Here is a 21832-nt window from a genome sequence, read left to right on the forward strand (position 1 = left end):
TGTTGTTTTCTGATATATATACACTTTAAAAACCAGCTAATTAAGTCTGCAGCCATTCCCTAATCATGGCTGTAATTTGTTTTCTGCTAAATTTACCCTTTCTGTTATAGCAATTTGAAAAGATGTTTAACTCTCTTGGACACGGCTGCCTTTTTTATGACTTCCTTACGCCCAGTTCCTAACAAAGATTATTACGCATGCTTGCTTATTTTTGAGCCCTTCATTAGGCAACTAAAGGGCCATTGGGACCCTCATGTTGCTAAAATTAAGCATAGTTATAGGTCTTTTTAGGATCAGAGCCTGACTATTTAGATGATAATGTGATTTTTTTCTTTTTAACACAGCAGACATAGATCATACACACAGCTAAGGCAGAGACAAGGTTAGGCAGATTAATTTATTCAGGGCTCCATTTTGCCAATTTAATTTTAACACAAAATCTGCTGAATTGTGGGAGCTTTTATATGAATCTGGCAGACTTGATGATGTAGTAGGCATTTTGTTTTTAATAAAGGATTGAAATGCTATTTGATTTTGCACTCTAAGTAAGCTATTTATATTGTGAAACACTATAGATTATCAGATAAGGATTACAGACAAATTCATACATTTCTCAATATTTCAGTGCAAAGGTTTGTTTGCAGTTTTGTTTCTTATGTTTGATAGATTATTTTCGAAGCATTTCCTCTTATGTCCTTTAAAGGAGTAGTAAATACTTGAAAATCAATCTTCCAAGTGTTAATATTCAGAAATAGAGCAAATCACTGACAACATTCCTATAACATTCATTATTTACACACATCTTCCACCCCAGATGTAATCATAAATGACATAATTTTTCCCATGCCTTAATTGATTATACAAAACACTCCATGTCTATATGTAATACATAATTAATGTAATTTCAACATCTACCTTCTACTCACAGCTCTGAAAAGAGAAATAAACACCATTTGCCCTAATTAAAGCCATCCAATCATTAATATTTACTTATTAATGGGAGAAAATGTCACTGGTGGATTGGAGGTACTGCAATACACACCAAGCATGACAATGAAAATGTGCTCACATATTAAAAAACCTAATAAATAAATGCTTTTCTTCCTGGGGGAAGGACTAAATGAGGGTTTGTACCATTCACCAGGCATGCTGAAGGTGAAGGGCCCAAGGTCAAGATGATTAAAAAATTGAACTGAATGTCAGGAGAGAAATCTTCTCATGATAGTTCTGGTTGCAGAGTGCTTCAGAGTTCAAGAATACTTTGGGCTTTATCAGTACAACTCACTTATGCACCAGGCTCAGGTCACTGCTTCTGAACTCACACAAACTTCTGGGAAAACAAAACACTTTGTAAACACAAGTACTTATAGAGGTAGCATAGAACATTATACTGATTCAGAAAAAGAGAAAAGAGACTGGGTGATACTGTAATCCACAGATTATGTCATTCTGTATACACAGCCATCAGCAGAATAAATCATGCTTGTCAAGTAATTTCTGTGTTTGAGACTGCACAGAAAGTGACCAAAATAACTTTCACCAGGTTAAATCAGAAAAGACAAAAATATCTGAAAAGTGAACTCTGCAATAAATTTATGTGTGCTAAAAGAACTGTTTGGTTCAAAATTAGGTTTCTTATCTTGTTCACATTATTAAGATTTACCACCTTAATAACTGTTTAAACTGTAGCAGATACTGAGTATTACCAGTAGACAAAACATTCCCAGAAACTCGTGCTGAAGAGAAAACCCTTCCTATCCCTTGGTATTAATTTCTTTCCTTTCTCCTCCTCTTACACTTTCCCATGTTTCAGCCTGGAAGACACATTTTTGTAGGCAAGAGCAACCCATCAACTCCATTTGTGAACCTACTGGAGAAGCTGCCATAACTGTGAACATATATTGGCAAAGCATACAACTCTAATTTAGTGAGAGAAAATATGAGTGCACTTAGTGAACATTACTGCCTCAAACACTTTTTTAACTTTGTCCTCTGTATTGGCTCCTACTAATTTTCTAACTGTGCAGAGGATACAAAAAATAAAGCTATTCCAAAACCTCTCCACCCAAAGATTTTGTGTTCATCCTTTGCCCTCTAGACTCTTAATTAACAGTTTCCCTCAAGCCAGATTTAGATATTTTTTCTTTTAAAACAAGTCTGGTCCTCCTCTCGCTGTGAAAATTTTCAGTCTTATAACCAATAAATGTATTTTCCGCTTAATCCCATTAAGGTGTCTGAAAGATCAATAGTGTGTGTATATCAGATCAAAGTATAAGCCATTTCCCAGTAAAATTGTCTGATATATTTCTTTTGCAACACCAGCAAAGTAGTCCTGTGGCAACTCAGTGACTTTTCCAGGAAATGGGCTATACATATTGCTAATACATATATTTGTTAACTAAGCATTTAAAAGTGGATTTACAAATTACCAAGATATTTCTTTGACACCAGAGCTAAATTAGCAGTACCAAAAGGGCCAAAAAACCATTACTTTTTCCTTTCAAGTGCTTGCTTCACCTGAGTTACATATCGAACATGTTTGCTTTTGCATGACTGAATTTTACTGGCTTTTCCCTGGGTTTATCAGGATATTTGAACACTGCAGCAGCAGCTATGGTTTGATCAGGAGATTACAATCAGTATTGCCTGTATGTTTGTTTAATCTGAGAAGGGAAACAGCATGATATAGTACATTACATCCAGCCCCATTTCAGGTGGATAATTCTGAAACTGCATACCTAGGAAGAAAATATTCATCAATGAGATTTTATAAATTTTATGAAAACCAGAACAAACACTGTCAATAACTAGAAAGACCACAAGGATCACTGGGAATATACTATACTCAAGGGAAGAAGTCCACCTGTTAAATTAGTAGTCCTTGGATTAAAAAAACCTAAACTATCTTTACTAAAAATCTGATGTTTTTCAGTCATCTTCCTCTTCTTGCCACAACCTCAGGACTACCTAGGACTAAACTCAAACATTTTAGATTAGTGAAGTTTCTTCCTCAACAACAAGGACATAAGTTACTGTGCATGAGGCTTCCTGCTGGAACCCAACAATGGCAGTGATTTCAGACAAGAGCAGACAGCCATCCCACAGTATAATAATTTCTCATTACAGTTTTATGCATACAAGCTAACTACTTTAATTAGGTAAGTACATGGAAATAATGGTGTGCAATTAAATACAATGCCTAATTACAGCTATATAACTAATAACTGTGATTCTGGATAAATATGATATTTGGTGTAAATACTTGGACGACATGAGAGAAACAAAGTTCAGTCACTCATCTTGCATAGGGATTGAACCTGTAGTCCTCGATTTTGTTTTCTGAAGATCTGACTATTAATCTTAGTTATTTCACATGCTTTTGCATGTATAGAAGTGTATATATTAAGAGGTGTTACTGTTGAAATTAGTATCTTAAAGGCAATGAGCTTCATCTGATCAAGAATCTACTGAAACAGAATAATATTACCTTTACCCCCTTTCTCAGAAAACATACAAAGGTGAACTATTTTGCTCCCCTGTGCAACAATTAGCAAAACACTATTTCATTTAAAGGTAGGGTATAATCATGGTCCTATTATAAATTATGGTCCTGAAAAAAATTTTAGCTCAGCCCTTTGTGGCTAACTACTTCCTTGACCATTTTCAGTTTTGGTGTACTGACTATTCAGTCCTAGAAAATAATTCTTAATTATCGCCATTATAAAAACAGATTTAAAAAGGAATGGTGATTGCACACCATCTGGAAATGTACTCAAGCTGTCAAAAGAATCTGTGGATAGCTCCAGTGTACAGTATTCAAATTTCAGCAGGAAATCATACTTGGTCAAGCGGGAAGAATTCATTCAGATTCATGCATTTTTTTGAAATGTATTTGGCATATCAAATAAAGTTCAAAGATACAGTTAAAGAATTTCAGTTTAAGGGATTTTAATAGGATGCATATTAAATTTAAACACTGCATACATTAACAGACAAAAGAAATAAATTAATCAGTCCTGAAAGAGCATTCATAAAATGCCAGAACTGTGACAAGTGCAATATGGATATAAAAGAATAAGAGAGAAAGGAAAGAAAAGGAACTTTAAAAGAAAACGAAGAACAAAAGAAAAAAAAAGAAAAATGAAAATCTGCCTTTTTCCTTATTTCCTAAGGTACTGATGATAAAGAAAACTAAGAGTATCACCAACTTCTCTGAGCAATTACAGATCATGAGAGCTCCCCTGCAAATATTCAGCCCCTGCTGGTGCCCGCTGAGGTACCCTGGCCTCAGTGTATCCAGGCAACAGGGTCTGCAGAGACCCTTGGTGGGGACAAAGTTGGCTTTAAGCAGTCTTCCATGTCTAACAACCTGGCACAGCTTTATTAGCTCAGATAAAAACACAATTAAGCACATTTACTTGCTCACTAGTGTACAGCGAGGAATGAGAAAATGAGGTTTGTCCTTGCTGCTGGTATTTGGTGCATGCAAGCTGTAAATAACAGGCAATCACACAACCACCATCCTGGAGAGGGGGGAAAAATGGAAAGAAATTCTACTTAAGAGCATGATTAGAAAAGCACACTATGTACAGAAACATTCTAGTAACAAAATATGCAAGTGTACTAGAAGCTATGAAATCAAGCTATAAGGAGGACAATGATTCGTGCAGAAGGCACTGTGGGCTACAGGGCAGGGAGACCAAAATGAGGTGACCAAGACCTGGCTGGACTCCTGAGACTTGAGCATCAGTAGGATTACACCACTGTGAGACAAAGCAACCTGCAACAATTATGCTGTTTTATCCTGTTGGATACAATAATAGCTAGAGAAGCAGATTTGTCAGTCATTACCTATTAAGTCTGCTTATTTCAATAAAATTGAGCTTTTAAGGAAAGAAAACAGTGATGAAAGATCATAAAATATCATCAGTTTACTCACAACAGTTATATCTCTGTCTCTGTTTATGTTGTGACACCTAAGCATTCATCTGACTTTATTCAGCCATCCTAAAGAAACCCAGACATGGATTTGTTTGGCTTAGCAGTAATTCATCAAGTTAGATGAAAGTTACAGCAAAATATATTCTAAATCTTCATTTTTATGAAACAAGTACCAATCAATGAGATTTTACAAATTTTATGAGGAACAGAAGAAACAACATCAATAACTACAAAGATTACAGGGGTCACTGGAAATATGCTATACTATTATTTTTTTCCCAATAATTTATTGATGTAACTAAAAGAAACATGAAATGCCAGAAGAGAACTGTGTCAGTTCTCAGCAGTGCAAGATTTGCTAGTAACCATTGAAATACCTTCTCATTCACTTATGAAAAACTTTCAAAAATAATAAGGCTCTTCAGCATGGAAATAGTAAAAATGTTAATTACATATAATGTGTGGCAAACTCAATTTCAGATAAATACAATAAATAAAAACCTTATAATGGTCTGCTCTGAATAAAATACCTGCTGTAAAATAATGCAAGCCTATTAGCTTTGTAAACATTGCCTCTCAGGTGAAACGAGCTGGCTTTTTCCATGGCAGTGCTTTCTAAATCAAAGTATTTGTAACAGAATTTGTACTGAAATTTTAAAACTAAGTGTTATGGGTTTAGGATAAATATACCCTGCTTAAATAAACTCATGAAAATACTCTGCCAAAAGCTGCCACAACCATTTCTAAATTCATATAAACATCTCTACAGCATTGCTGGAATCAGGGAGGGTATGCTGGAAAAGTCTCCTTCTCCTTTTCTCAGTCTTTCTTGTACTTTACACCAGGCAGCTGCTAAAAAAGCATCAGGAAAAGGACAAAGCATTGCCAGCAGGTCAAGGGAGATGATCTCGCCCCTCTGCTCAGCCCTAGTGAGCCTTGAGTGCTGTGTTCAGTTCCGGGCTTCTCAGCACAAGAGAGACAAGGATGTCCTGGAACATATCCAGTGTTGTGCTCCAAAGGTGATGAAGGGACTGGAGCGCCTCTCTTAAAAGGAAAGGCTGAGGGAGCAGGGCCTGATTAGCATTAAGTAGAGACAACTGAAAGGAGATCCCATCAATGTCTGTCAGTATGTGAAGGGAGATGTCAGGAGGATGGAACAAGGCTCTGCTCAGTGGCTCTGAGCAATAGGACAAGACCAGGAACAGATGCCCAAGAATTCCACCTGAACATGAGGAAGAACTTTACTGGTGCACTGGAACAGACAGTTCTTGAACATTTCCAGTAAGAGAGATTCCTCCCAGAGAGGGGAGGAATCTCCCTTACTGGAAATGTTCAAGAACTGTCTGGACACAGTGCAGTGCCATGTGCTCTGGGATGATCCTGCCTGGGGAGGGAGGTTGGACCCAATGACCCATTGTGATCCCTTACAACCTTGCCCTTTCAGTGATTCTGTAACAATATGTGCTTGTGTTGTGCCCATATGGTATGACAGTCATTATGAATTTAATTTCTCCTTAGATCATTATTATTTCATAAGGAGGAAGCAAATTTTTCTCAGGGGCATGTTTTTGTGCAGTAGGTACTTTGAAAACCAGGACAAAGATTTTCCCTGCCTCAGTAACACACTCATTGCAGACACCTAGACTCTGTTAAAGGCAGTTCAAATGCACTCTTAAGTCACAAAGGCACTCCACAACCCTTTACAGCTGGGCAGTCATGTTCCAACAGCCTTTGCCTTTAGAGGTCCCACAAGTGGACATGAGCAGGAATTAGTTTCACAGCCATATTTAACAGAAGCAAAATTTCTTACAGGATCAGAGGGAGGAAGTCAGTCTCACCATTCTCTTCTTGCTATTGCTGTACAAGAGGAAGCTGTGAGTTTCTAGAACAATGTGATAAACATGGAAGGAAATAAAAAGAGAGGCAGAGTCCACAGTAGAAAGAAAGAACTGTAGAGGCTATAGTGGCAGATGAAAATAAAAAAAAGAGAACTGTGAAATGAGGAGCTAGAAGTCTTTGTAGAGAATCCTCCCCTGATGACCAGCAAACACCTCTGAGGCCACATAGCAAATAAATTCTGACAGCTGATGCCCACAGTCATAAATACTTGTGTACTCTATCAGGCAGTACATATTGTGCTGTGTATCTGAAGAAATTTATCTTACTGGTTACCTGAATAGGGAAGTGGTGCAATGACACCTTAAAAGGAAATATTTGTCACCTCAAATTAAAACAATAAATAAAAGGTGGCTAACTTGAGCCATAAGCTCTCTGTGCTTAAATTCACTTCTGTAAAACAAAAGGCAAAGCAGTTGCTTAACGTGACATGCTATTGTTTAGCTAATTTCATAAACCACTGTGAATCCTTGATCATGGTGATAAACACCAAAGAAACCCCATGAGGGAAATTAATAATTCTGTATAAAGTGCAGCAATTCGATGGTGTGTAAAAAAATACAGCACCACTACTTAATGAGGAGCATAATGAAGAATCATTTAGTAGTTCCCCATTTAGTAAATGTTCTCTCCCCTGTGCAGTGGTGAGTGCTAAGGTTTCATAGAGAGGTTTACAGTACATTATTATGTAATTAATGGCCACAGCAATGAATAACAAAAATGACACTGCAAGAGAAATGAATGGTGATGTTAATGATGGCTTCTTTCTAACTGTAATGTTTGACTTCAAAACCTGAAGGTTCTTGTTCTAGGACTTTACATGTAAAGACTAAATATTTCAATTATTTGAAGTATTTTGCCTAGCACTAAGAACAAAACCAAAGAGCATACAGATATTTTAGATTAATGAACATATTTGTAGCATACTTGTACCATATTCAAGTTTACACAGCAGAGAGAGAAAATTACCAAGAACTTAAGAGGTTGAGCTTAAGAGGAAAAAATATGCTTTAAGGATTGTACTTACCATCATACACTCTTTAGGCAGTAAATGACCTTTTAGTGTTTTTGTTCTTTTTTTTCCTTTAGAGAAAACTTTAAGATGGCATAACCATGCATTGAATAAAAATATTTAATAGCTATATTTTTTTCTTAGTTATCCCCACTGGACCCAGAAATAAAGTTTGTGTAAAGAGTGTAAACCAGTCCTTCTGTAATTTATGGACTCTCAATGTGTTTCAGTTGGATGGGAAAGCCCAGTGGTGAAAACAGACCAGGGGCATGGGTTAATACTACATAAGAGTGCAGGCAGACTGTGAGAAAGATATTACATTTGAGGTATGTGAAAGCAGAGACCTGGGTGAGTACCTACTACTTTTGTGTGCCATAAAATACACTTTTTTTTTTTTTTTTTAAGAATCACAAGATTTTTGTTTGATTTGGTTTAGTTGTTTTTTTTTTCCTCTGCAATGAACCTCCCCGTGCACTTGTTGATCAGAAAAGTATATGGCCTATCAATTGTGCTGACAGGGTTACTACTTTTTACAGTTCTTCCCATCAGCTTTTTTCAAGAGTCCTGTGGGAACACCCATATAAGACATGGTTTTACCAAATGTTTTCAGTGAAAAACTTTAGAAGTAGTCTACTTTAGAATATCTTATATACAGAAATGATTTAACAAGATCACAGCACTTTATGACTGAAATTTCTTTGATGAACTACGTGCATTAATACAAAATTCACTCTTTTACATTAATTTTCACTTTGCTTATTGTCTTTTGGTTTAGAAGTAAAGAGAAAGAACATAAGTTAAAAACTAAACAGCATTTCATTCTTTTTTTTACTTAAATGGACTATTGCCGAGCTTTTTCTCATTCTTGTATTTGATTGTCCAATTTATAGAACATTTTCATCAAATTAAAGGGTTTTGGGTTTTTTGGGGGAAGGATATTTTTGATTGGTGCAATTCCTCTCTGAATCCAAATTTTTGGCTCACTACACAAATTGTAATGAATATCCATGAAGAACATCTGAAGAAGCAATAAGCTGTCTTACCTCTATTCAACTATTTTTTTTTTTTTAAAGAAAACTGCCTCCACATGCACACAACCAACAAATGTCTAGTTAGGGAATCAGCTTTCTTAAGTCCTCTTTTCTGTCTCTTGTATATCATGAAACAGTCTAGGTTGACAGTGACCTCAAAAAGTCATCTGATCCAACCTCATGGGGAAAGGAATGTAAATGGGATTATCTGCTCATCTGCAGCTTGGAAACCTCCTGCAATGAGGACTCATGCGTGCCCCTGAAGTGGTTGTTCCAGGGGATCAGTTCTTACTGCAAAAAAATTTTATTTCTTGTGTTGGTTCAACGTGTACACATCACTCCTTGTCTCCTCCATGAAGACTCCATCAGCTTTGTTTCTGCCTTTTAAGTCCCATGAAGAGGTACTCCCAAGTCTCCTCTCCAGGAACAGCAAACCTAATACCTTCCTCATTGTGCAGGTTGCCTCACTTTGTTCACAGAGTTTAAAATTTAAATATCTGTTTTGTTTTGAGTAATTTGATTTTAGACATTCATCTGCAAACCTGTGCACTAAATATTCCTGCTAGCTGAGCTGCTGTTAGCACCAGACGGATCTATAACTTCACTCAGGATTTATGGAGGGAATAAGACAATGAAACACCAGTAAATTACCAAATGCAAGTGTCCATTGAAATGAAACTGAATAACCTGAAAAAAGGAAGAATATTTCCTTGTTAAAAAAGACTTTTTCATCAAGCAACATTCTCAAATGCAAACTCTTTAGATGACATTTGTCACTCCAGAATCCTCTATCAAAAACATCTATTTTTGACCCAAGAAAATACTCTGCCTTCATAAAGCAGATAAATCTATCCTATTTCGCTTACTTTTTCTTTTTTTTCCCCATTAAATAATACATTTGGTTTAAAATGGATCATTTTCCCCTTAAAGATAGGACGATTATTAATCAGATGGTAGTAGATCATGAGATTTTCTTTTGGATTTTTTTAACAATTTTACATTTTATAGACCTGGAAATATATGAAGAGGAAATACATCAATGTGGTGAACTAGAATCAGGTATATATATTCAGTCATAACACATTCACACCCAAATTCGTGTTCTTATTCACTGACAGTCACAAACAGTGGCACAAACTGACCTGATGTTAGCAATGAATCAGAACAGACAGAAAACTTTGGAAAAATGAAGTCCAAGACTAGTAATAAGTGTAGAGAGAAAGTAAAGCAAGGCCTTCCTTCTCCAGATATCTGCTGGTAGAAGAACCATGGAGAAGACAACTAATGGAGATGGTGGATCATGAAGTCTGCAGGAAAAAGCAACTGATTATGACATGTACACCAACCTTAATATCACACATAAAGACAAAAAAGCAGCTTTTAGAAACAACAGACCGATTTTATTTCTAGATATTGTTGTGCTGTTCTAGGTTATTCTTGTTGAGGTTATCTAAAGGTTTGGAGAAATGAACATTACTCAGGGTATGGCCATTCAAGGTCTTTGGACTCTGTGAAGTGGGTGTTATGGTGTGCCCTCATTTGCTCTTCTGAACCCTCCAAGGGCAGCAAAATTGCTGGGACTGTTTCTTATAATTATTGATTAACATATTAAGTTCTTCTATTATAGTTACCAGCCAAACACTTAAATACTATAAATCACATTCATGATCTCCAACGTTCCTCAGTTTGTCTATTTTCCTCTCCCCAAAGAAAAGGTTTCTAATGTAAAGGAGTTTTTTCTACATCACCTCTACCATGTCTTTGCTCCCATGAAACAATACCTAATTTTCCTCTATGAATTAATACCTTCAGTACACACTTGTCACTATGGAGGCACTTGATTAATGCCTAACAACTTAAGCTGCTCTAGTTTGGATGAGTTTTCTGGGTCTAAATTTGGCATAGAAATCCCCTGCCAATTTCCAGTGTGCTAAATATTGCATGTTGTTACACACCTGTACTGAACCCCAGGTGCATTGGCCTTTTTTCTACGCACATAAATACCACTCTCATACAAACCTTTTAGATTTACTAAAAATCCCCAATAATTTGAAGACTATTAAGAGTTTTATTTTTTAGCTTCACTAAGACCTTCTTTCTGAACACCGGAATAGCAAATTATATGTGGACACAGAACTGGAAAACTTAAAATAAAACATGTAAAAGAAAAGTCTTAAAAATAGTATTTCTTTTGGAATAACAACTTCAATGTGAAATAATATTCTACTCTCATATATTCCATAGCATGTATTTGGGAAAATGTGATATTTTAACGTTTTGGTGGTAGAGCTCTTAGAAATACCTGAAATGGATATATTTAATGTGGTAGATGTGGAGGAGCAGGAAATACTGCATGTAGCACAGCCACTCTTCCATTAACAGCAGTGAATATTCTCTCTTTTAATTTTTCAGTTTGTGATGCACAACCCCTTTAGAATTTGTTCCTAATAATATTTCACATCTCTGCAACCTGCAATAATAATTTGTTTGCTTAGATATGTACTCAAAATCCATTAAAACATTTCATTTCAGACAAAGGATCCAACATTAAGGAGTCACTCAGGCTTACAAACTTCTTAAGCTGGGAAAGATTTATTTTCAGGATTTATTGAGAGATTTACTGTCCTTTACAAGTAGGACTGTGATGTGCTTTCGGGATGAAAATACAAACCAAGACAATGGACAGAAAGTACCTCAGCAGAAGAAGGCAAAATTCTGCCTCTAGCTGTATAAGTACCTAAGAATACTTAGGTACTGAATAAGTACCCAAACTTGGTCATTACTAAAAAAAAACCACCAAAAAACAAAAACAAAACAAAACAAAACACCACCAACAACAAAAAAACAAACAACAAAACCAAAACCAAACAACAAAAAATACCCAACAAAATAAAAACAACAAAAAAACCCCCACATCACCACCAGCACCACTGAAAAACATAGAAACAACAACAACAAAAAAAAACCCAAACAACCTAAAACAAACCAAACAACCAAACAATAAAACCCAGAAAAAGCCCCCAAACCCAAACTAAAGTAAAACAAAGCAAAAAACACACACACACACTCCCACCCGCCCACCCACAAATAAAACCCCTTCAGATTAATCTTTATTTACAAACATTCTTACTGAGGTTACTTTTTTGAAAATATTCTTCCTGATTTGTATAAAATTAATACCTAGGCTTACTCTGAAGTAAATATCTGGAGTCAATATCTGGAATGAACTCACCAGTGCCTCACCCACCTATTTAAAATTTCATTGTTCATTAAAACTACTGTGAGAAAACTGAAGAAGTAATTTTTGAGGACAAAGAATAGGCATTGCAAGGTGAGAGAAGAAAAACTGATGAGTTTAGACCAAGTAGGTTTTTTTCATATGTAGATATGATACTCTGCCAAAATTTTAAACTTCCCAGAAGGAGCAAGAATGACTGATATACAAAACTATTGCCTGCTTTCCAAACATATCCACTCCTAAAGGAGCCCTGCCTGGAGCCCTACACAGCTGAGCTTGTTTATTAATGCAATCTTTGTATGACAAATTAGGTCAGCTGCATAAATTATTGAACAACCTCACATTAGCTGAAGTGATAAGAGTTTGCAATAAGCAGATGAAAATTGGTGGGGTTTTTTCCCCTAGGTGTTTACGATTTTTGTATCTTTCCTGGTAAGTAGCTAACATTTGCATTCACCTCACAGAACTTGTATGATGACATGTATAAAATAACCTGAATTTCCATCTGAAACCTACTAAACTGTCCAACAGTTTATCAGCATTACTGAAATAATTCCTGTAGATATCTGCCTTGCCTCTTCTCTGATTGCTGTATAGCAAGAGAAACTGTAGTGCCCCTATTATCAAATTGCTATCACTATTTTTTTTCACTTAAAAAATCCCAAAACATCAATTCTGTGATCTGCAGCGAAGACCTATGTATACCTTATTACATTTATACTGCAAATAAGACCATAAGTGAGTGGTTAAATGCTTGGGACTTCCCATAAGGGTTGCTTCTTTTTAAAAGAAAAACTTTTGTTTCAGTTCCTTGAAGATCAATACTGACAGTCATAATTTTAACTTGCAGCTTTCTCTTTCAATCCCCCTTTTAGAGAAAGGGCATACAGATACCAAGATCTTAAAACTTGTTTAATAGATAACTGATCTGTAAGTAACTCCAAGGCAGCTCCTCTTCTCTTCTGCAAATGAGGAAATAATGGCAGTGAAACTGGAATGGCACATTGACATCATGATAAAGGTGTTTTGTGACACCTGTTTGTTGCAATGTCTAATAGATCATGTGCAAGTATTTGACTGGTAGCACCTTGCAAAAAAAGCAAAAGGAATTTAAGAGCTTTTTAACTCCCTCCAACAGAGACTAGTGGCAGATTATTAGAGAGTTTATAAAAACAAGACTGGAAATATCCTCCAACCAGTGCAAGTACAAATTCACCACAGCTGCCAGAGAACAATTAAAAGAAAGAAAATTTAAGCAAAAATTAAGCTCAACACAATTCACAGGCAGGGAAGAGCATCAAGTATCTGTTTACTTGATTGGGCTGACCCATTTTTGACCAGTGCTCTTCATGTCACCAGCACAACAGGATTCACAATCATTTTTGGCAAAGAGCAAAACCACAAAGAACTCCAAAACCCAAACCTAAGCAGAAGAAAATAAGTCAGTTAAGATACATTTGCATATGGGTATTTTGACAGCAAGTTCTCATCAGTAGCAAATAGTGGATTCAGTGTTCTGAGGAGTCCTCATGGAACTGATCTTGCTGGGTAGGGGTACACTCAAAGCTGAGAGGGCAAGCACTGCAGATATGTGTGAAAAAGAGGCATAGAAAAAACACCAAAGCAAAACAAAGGAATTATCTTTCCATGTTTGCATCTGGTCTCTGCATAAAACAATTCTCTCCTTCCCGAGGAATGAACACTCAAAACCAACTTAAATATTTGTGTGATGAATAATGAGTATAATTTGCTTTATACCTATTTCAAGCAGACTGTGAGAACTGTTCAAACTACTACCCAGTGGATCTCTGTTGGGGAGTTGTTCCCAACAACTGGGAAGGTTCCATAGTTCCACAGCTGATTTCTCACTGTATTCCACTATGTGAACCAAGAGAGCATTCAGAATGCCAAATACAGGCTGAAAACTTTATCTCCAATAGTTCTTCTCGATCTCCAGCTCCCCTGTAATTGTACACTGTGATCACAGGACAACAAAGTAGAAGTATGATGTTGACTGGCATTTCAAAGCTGACATTTCAGTGACATTGGGCCAAGTTTGACCAGATTCTCTTTGTACATTGGGAAATCTATGCAAAACAATGCTTTCACATGTTACTGTTTCTCACTGATTAGCTTAGAGCTCATGAAAAATCACATAATGAAAAATTCACTAATGAAAACTGCAGTTTCCAAGAGGAATTCAGGAAAAATAATCCAGACAAGTCTGTATCATGTGTTTCTATGTAAGAACAAATACTTTGAACAAGGCAGTCAAAGTAAAACAAACTCTTCCACTTTTTAAAAAGCTTAGTAACAGATCCACTACTTAGAATAAACTCAAGAGAATGAGATCAGCAGAAATAGGTTCTCCTAGAGGTAGAACCTCACTCAATCATTTCTAACTACCATTCCTATCAGGAATATGCTTTCAGGTACACATGCATTGCATACAGCAATTTTAAAAGAAAATATCATGCTTGAATTTGTGTTACCACAGAACACAAAGTTTGAGTTCCCGGAAAATGTGTAGAGCTTCACTGTTTTCATCCTATTCATTCTGCTTCTCAGAAATCTCTCATCCCTGAGCCATGTGCTGCACTATCCATGTACCCAAAAACTCAGAGAAAGAACTTCTGTTCTATTCTGAGGTAATGGCCAAGACTACACTGATTTCAATTGTTAAATCAATGCTCATCCTGCCCAAAAAGAAAATGTATTAAAATTTGTCTGAAGTTACAAATCACAATCTCATTTTGTGAGGTAAACTTTTGATTGTATTCATCTTTTTTTGAGGTACTTCCAATGTAAAGGCATTAATCCATATCTTTTATTTTTGCTTCTATTATAGAATAGCTTTTTACAGATGTTTGACATCCATTTTTAACTGATATGCCAATCTACCTTTCAAATTCATATGGATAACAAAAAACATACCCTAAACTGTACATATACCTTTTCTAAGAGTGGTTGTATATTTTTTAACTTTGCTTTGTTTCTTTTTTTTTTTTATTTTAACAGGTTTTCAATGTTTAGTACTAACAGTGTTAATAGGAAAAGAAATTATTTTCGATCAGAACTAACTCATTTCTTCAATTTGGACAATTTAATGCAGATTATCATGTGCATCTTATTATGTTTTGGGCTTGTTCTCTACACTTTCTCCTGTCACCATTAAAACAAACAAATGAACAAACAAAACAGTAAACAGTAAACATTAAACTAGAGTTTACCACAGATGTACAAGAAATTGTCCCCTTCATCTCTCCCCTACATATAAAATTCAGAAAATATGCTCTTTCAGTTCAGGGCTCAAAGCAGATTTCTCCATAATAGCCATTCCCTTCAAGGTCCAAACATTTTATTCTTCCTTTGGTCACCTCAGTAAATCCTAGATATCATCAATCTTTCATATGACCAAGATGGCAAGAAGAGATAAAGAATGGAAGACTACACTTAGGTTTTAAATGAATATCAGAATGAAGCATTGAGAAAAAGACCTCCCATTTTTGGTTTTTTTGGGTTTGGTTTTGGTTTGTTTTTTTGTGGGTTTTTTTTTGTTTTGTTTTGTTTTTTGTTTTTTTGAGTTTTTTTGTAATGTCATTAAATTCTCTGGTTTTGAAATAAAACAAAAGCCCCCCTCTTTGATATAAATTAATTCAATTTGTGATTAATTCAAGTCAACAAACAGAATTATATTTACTTCTTCACCAATTTAAAACACAGATTTTAAAATATAACCAGGCTTAAATAGATATATCACCATTTGGGAGCCTTTGGGGAGTTTTTGTTTCATACAATAAGAATCTGTGAAATGAAGCTGGCTTTTCCTTAAAAAAAAAGGTTGTACTTGATGATCTTAAAGGTCTTTTCCAACATCAACGATTCTGTGATTCTGTGGTTCTATGATTAACATAAGCCAATGCTATTTATATGAGCTAATTATAAAGTCTGACCTTCAGACTTCTACTTGGCTGTTGTAGTCACTATACAACACTGTCTGTACATAGAAGAGAAGCAGAAGATACATGCAACTTTCTTGTTAATGTGTAATCAGCCAGGAGTACCAGAAGAGGCTGGAAATTTTACTGCAGCTAAACAGAGCTGAGCGAAAGGACCTGATTCTTTTAGACAATCTCACTGGGCTTGGAAAACACTGCTGTACATTTATTGCAAAACTAAGAATAAAACCTCCACTAGCTCTGGTACAAAAAATTATCAACATGGACATCAATAATGCACAATCCTCCCAGGGTCCACGGGGTTTTGGGCGAGCAGAAGCCTTGACTGCACCACTTGAGGAGGAAGACTCTGTACAACATGCACCCATAATTATGGTTTGAGGTTAAGGATGACTTGCCTTCTAATGTTGCCCTCACAGCAAATCTGAAATGTATACAATAACTGACATGCCCTGTAGCAAAGTAAAGCTAAATCAGTGGCTAAAGCAGACCAAAACATTACAATATTGTTTAGTGTATTTCAGTATGAGCTGCTTTGGTTTTTGGCTTTTTTTTTTGTGACATAACTTAATGTAAAATATAAAATAGTTGAGCACAATACTATAGAACCACAGAGAGGGAAAAAAAGGAAAACCACAAACAAACAACAAAAGCAAAAATCTCCATCAGTAAACCTTTCACTAAGAAGAACTTGATCAAAACCTGAAAGCTCATACTATCCCTACAGCTCCTCTACCTGCCCGTTCCCCATCCTGCTGACTGATAGCGCTTCCAGCAGTTCATTAGCATAACATGGAGTTAATCAATGCTGCTTCAGAAGGAAAATGCCACCTAATGAATCCCCAGTGCCACTTTTCTGTGCACCAGGTGCTTTTGCTGCAGGTGTACCAGCCTGGAACAGATCAAGAGTACCTGTTTAATTTGTGGAGTCCGACATGCCCCAAGCTGTGCGGTGTTAGGAATGATGAATTCAGGCGCAGTAATGAACCATGTACTCTCCTTCTTTGAAGACATTCTGATGCCAAGTGAGGCTCTAGGACTGGTGATATGTGAATGGCACTCCAAGTAGTTCTACTTTCAAATTTGTTACTACATAAAACGAATAAACTTGAAAATCTACTTCTAGATGAGCTCAGATGATTATCCTTGTGTCTCCTAGTGTATGGTTATGGTATGGACATTCATATTACTGGCAGATTTATTCCTGAACCAGTATTACAGCCTGATATTTTATGGAGCAAAGATTACAAGTATATCTCAGTTAAGGCACAGCAGATTTGCAGAAAAAAATCAGTTTAAATTAAAGCAGGAAAAAAAAATAAGAAGAGAAATAGAAAACCACCTTGTAAAATCCTTAAAGAACTCCATATATTTTTCTGTGGTTTTGCTGATTTTAATGTCAAGATTTCTCTAAACATATCAGCCTTCCTCAAATCCAGGCACTAATCCCCTGCTGGAACAATAGTTACAAAGAGCTAAGGAGCATATGGTTGGTTATGTGCAATGCTGGGCACACCTGGAGGGTGGTGAAGGCTGACTACACACCAACAAAGGCACATGCCTTGCATCCTCAGAGGACCTGACCAAATTCTTCACTGATGCAAAGCAAATGAGCTGTAGGGAAGTCTGCAGCAAATTTATGTCACGGATTAGGGTGTTCTTAAAAAAAATAAATTTAAAAGTCAGAGTAGCAAGACCTTGTTCTAGGTTGCTACTTCCAAGTGATGTCTATATTTAAAAGGCTTAGTTTATGGCTTTGAAAGCTTAAAACATAAGCTCTTAAAATAAAAGTGTTAAGGTCAGAAACAGCTGTTTTTGACAGTATTAAACTACAAGAGCAGCACTAATTTACTAAAATTTTGGAGGAACAGAGTGAGAAGCCATATTTTAGCATTATTTTAAACAGCAATTCTCTTCTATTTTTACTGTCACTCAAACATAGCACTTCCAGCAATTTGGGAGGAAGAACTACCTGTCTACAACAGTATGATTACAACTAATACACAACTGTATTATACCATTGTGTAATTGCTTATCTCAAGCAGTTTAAGGAACAAATCCATTATTAAACTAGTTTTATTATGATCATTGTTTCCTCAACATAAATATGCACTGCTTAAAATTCAAGGTAACATTTCAATTCCCTATTTGGAGGCTTCAGAAATCTATTTTAAATGTCATTGAGACAGTCACACTGTTTTGTAGGTTCTCAGTATTTTGTTCCTTTTAGTCTTTCTCATTTTCTATTCCTTCTGTAGAAGGCTACATACTGATTTGTTTCTTTCACCTTATTGTGGAGCCTTCTCTCTTCCCTTCTGGGATCCCTCTCAATAGAGAAACCAGCATGATTTAGGAATTTCTGCTGAATTTCCTTCCACTCTCATTTTCTATTTAACATAACGAGGCATAACTTTGGAAGAAAACAAGTAACTGAGCCCCAGATGAAGAGTTAGTACTGCAATAGTTCATGAAACAATTACATCTATTGCTATAAATGCAATATATTTTCATGCTTGAGAGAGGAATTTTTCTCTGAAGTAAATGTTATTAAGATTTAAATTAAATTTAAAAAAAACAATAAAACCAAATCTGTATAATAGTTAGCAAATGTGTAATAAAACCTCATGATGGAGTTCTAGATGCCTCACATTCTTGTGAATGACAAATGGTTACACTAGGTTTAAAAAAAAAGTAGATAAAAGCTTTCCACAAAGATAGATGACATCAAGAAAAAGCTGATATTAGATATATCCTAGAGAAATTTTACATAAAAAAGGAGAGATTAATGATACTCCCCTCCCAAAAAAGCCATATACATCATGAGAAGGAACTAGTAGAATCATTTGAAGAAAATAAAGATGTCTGTCTCGTATGAGTAAAAAAAAGTTGTTTAGAAAACAGTTACATGACTAATTAGGGAAAAGTTAAGGTCAAAAAACTTCAAATCTCTGGGCCTGAATCTCCTGGCACCCAGCCGGTGTTTCAGACAACAAAAAGGAATCTCCCATTCTGTTATTACATTAATGGTAAACAGAGTATTCCAGATAACTAGAAAACTTGGCAGCCTGACATAAACCACAGATAAATCCAACATAGGAGCAATAAAGATATAAAAATTTGACACACTTTTAAGGAGTGATATTATAATTAATGCTGATCAGCATGAACAACTGGAATGTAGGTCTTAGGAAAGGCAAATGGGGTAATTTTTGTTAAGATTACAAGACTTCTTGGTTGGTTGATTGGTTGGTTTTTCCAGTTTATGGAATATTGATGCAATGCTCTCAGATTTTGAGACATTTAACTTGTCACTTCATATTTTCAGTAGTACAACAGAATATTGGAACTCTATTTCACAGGTTAGGTACATTAAAAACAGATAAACATTTAAGTTTCATATATAACGAACAGAGAATAGATAATCCATGGATTTGTACAGCCCTTCTCTAAATATTTTTTGCATATAACTTGGGGCAGGGGAATGTCTAAGCCAAAACATTTCTCAAATGATATAAAGACTGAGAGGAATCTGGATAGTTATATTGTAATTATTGAAAAATTTTAACATTCATACCCTGATAAATCATCTTAAAAAGCCCAGTTGTAATCTTCCTGTTGTCTCTGTAGCAGTTACAAGTGAAAAAGACCCCAAACGCAGTGTTGGTGATTTTCCTTTCAATTCCACAGTCTGAAGAGTTCTTGCTCTCTCATGTGATTCTTCTTTTCAACGTTAACTTCATTTTTTAAATTTTATAGTTTTTGCACAAAAACGAGAAGTTAGAGATACCTTAAAAGTTTGCAAAAACAATTTGCTTGAAATCAAAACAAAACAAAACAAGCAAAAATACATAATGATAGTTTTCATGAAGATTCTTAGAAGTGGAATTAAAGAGGTTTTTCTAAATGTGCATATTAATATGAAAGTTCTTGGAAGATTTCAATTTTCAAGCATGCACAGAACACCTCTGGTCTTTCTTCCATAGGTGACCACATGAAAACCTCAAAGATTAAGTTCTTAGAAAGTGATTAAGAGGAGAAGAAAAAACAAACTTATTCTGACAGAAGTGGAAAGGGAAGAGGACTATTCAAGATTCAGACTTCACATCAGCCTCCTCAACTTGTGGGGTGGTTCCTGGGGATTCTGAGCTGTGCAAGGTAGGAGCAGGAGACAAAAGGGGCAGATACTGAAACAAGAGAATTCAAACCAGAGATGGAGAAGCTTTTCCTCCAAGCAATGGCCCAGGCTGCCCAGAGAAACTGTGTTATCTCAGTGTTCAGAGTTTTAAAACTCAGCCAGAAAAGGTCCTGAACAACCTTGTCTGACTTTGTAGCTCTCCTCATTTTGAGAAAGAATTTGCTCTCGTGATCTCTCAGGGTCTCAAACCTCAAGATCTCTCAGGTTCAAACCTCAGTTGTCCTCTGATACAACAAATATATAACAAGAAACTTAGAAACAAACAAAACAAAACTTAGATGCTTTATTTATGAGTATTCTGTAAAAAGCGAGAGCAAGATCAGAAAGAATGTGCACTTACATTTGGACAGTGGTGAAAATTATCAAGTTAGCAAGCAGAGTATTTTGCTTGCATAACTTAGCAGGCTGAAAATTGCCATAGTTCAGTGATAATCAAGAAATTGATTTTTAGTTCTGTGGGAACAGACGAACACTGAGAACAGTCTGTTTCAAAAGCAGAACACCAAAAGAGCCCTTCCCCCGACACTCCCTGTGAAGTGAATTTTAAGGCAGAGGGAGAATACCAGACGATCAAAAAATGGTTTTTTACATAAACTTTTCATTTTGACATACATGCATATTTAATATAATACAGAAATCTGCCTGTGATGCTTATTTTTAAAATGTCATTGAAGCTGACGTGAGGCTTATTTTGTCCTCTTTTCCACAGAGGAAGTCTCGCTAGGATGAAAAGATTCACACTGAACAAATGTGGACCATGCCTCAGAGAGCTGTGCAAGCTCTGCAGCAGCTGCAGTGGGAGGCAGGCACTCAAAGGTGGGTGCCCCACGCAAGCAAGTGGAGCAGAAAACAGCAAACATCCAGTGAGCCTCACAAGAAATACCACAACTGCAACTAAAACACACAATTCCCTTTTCCCTCAAGTTCCAGTGGAGCTGGCAAAGCAAACATTAGTGTAAATAGTGGACTGGCAGACTGTGTGATCCCAACCCCCCTGGTGTTACAGATACAGCCGATAACACACACCACATTGGTGCTGCTCTGCTCCTGGAGTGTGACAGCAGTGATGAGCCGAGGGGCTACACAGCCAGCAGGGCATCAGGGACATGTCACTGCTCTTTACACAGGCATCTCTGAATACATCTTGCATGTTTCACTAGGAGGACAAAAGTGTAATGTATTGATCTAACACAGGCTCTTCTGAAACTGAGAAGGTTAGACACTGTTGTTTTGCTAGATTTTTTTAGTAGCATTTAATTTCCCATGTTTTCTGTGTTCTTCTGAGAACTTTGAAATTTTATCCCTAACCCTATTTACATTCAAATGAAATTTAATGCGAATGAATTCCCAAAGTGTTTTGGTAATCCATTTATAAAAGACAATTTCTATAGAATTTTTCTCTACCTTCTCCTTCTATTACCATCTTTCCTTCCCACCTTACCTACATCTATGTCAAAACAGATTCTCCTAAGGAAAATAAAATCAGGATAAAGACAGATTACTTGTTTGCAAAGTTAGGTAGAGGAAAGCAAGTTACTTTGTATTTATCACCAAGAAAAA

The 21832-nt window shown here is 36.1% G+C and overlaps 1 long non-coding RNA gene across 1 annotated transcript; it reads left to right on the top strand.

The window, feature by feature from the left end:
* Positions 1-6614: 6614 nt before the first annotated feature.
* LOC135295639 (uncharacterized) lies at positions 6615-9309 on the top strand. Its single transcript, XR_010357772.1, has 3 exons — positions 6615-6815; positions 8080-8175; positions 9018-9309. It is a non-coding gene; the product is annotated as an uncharacterized LOC135295639 (long non-coding RNA).
* The last annotated feature ends 12523 nt before the right edge of the window (positions 9310-21832 follow it).

Source organism: Passer domesticus, chromosome 2, assembly GCF_036417665.1.
Source record: "Passer domesticus isolate bPasDom1 chromosome 2, bPasDom1.hap1, whole genome shotgun sequence".
Lineage (NCBI taxonomy): Eukaryota > Metazoa > Chordata > Aves > Passeriformes > Passeridae > Passer > Passer domesticus.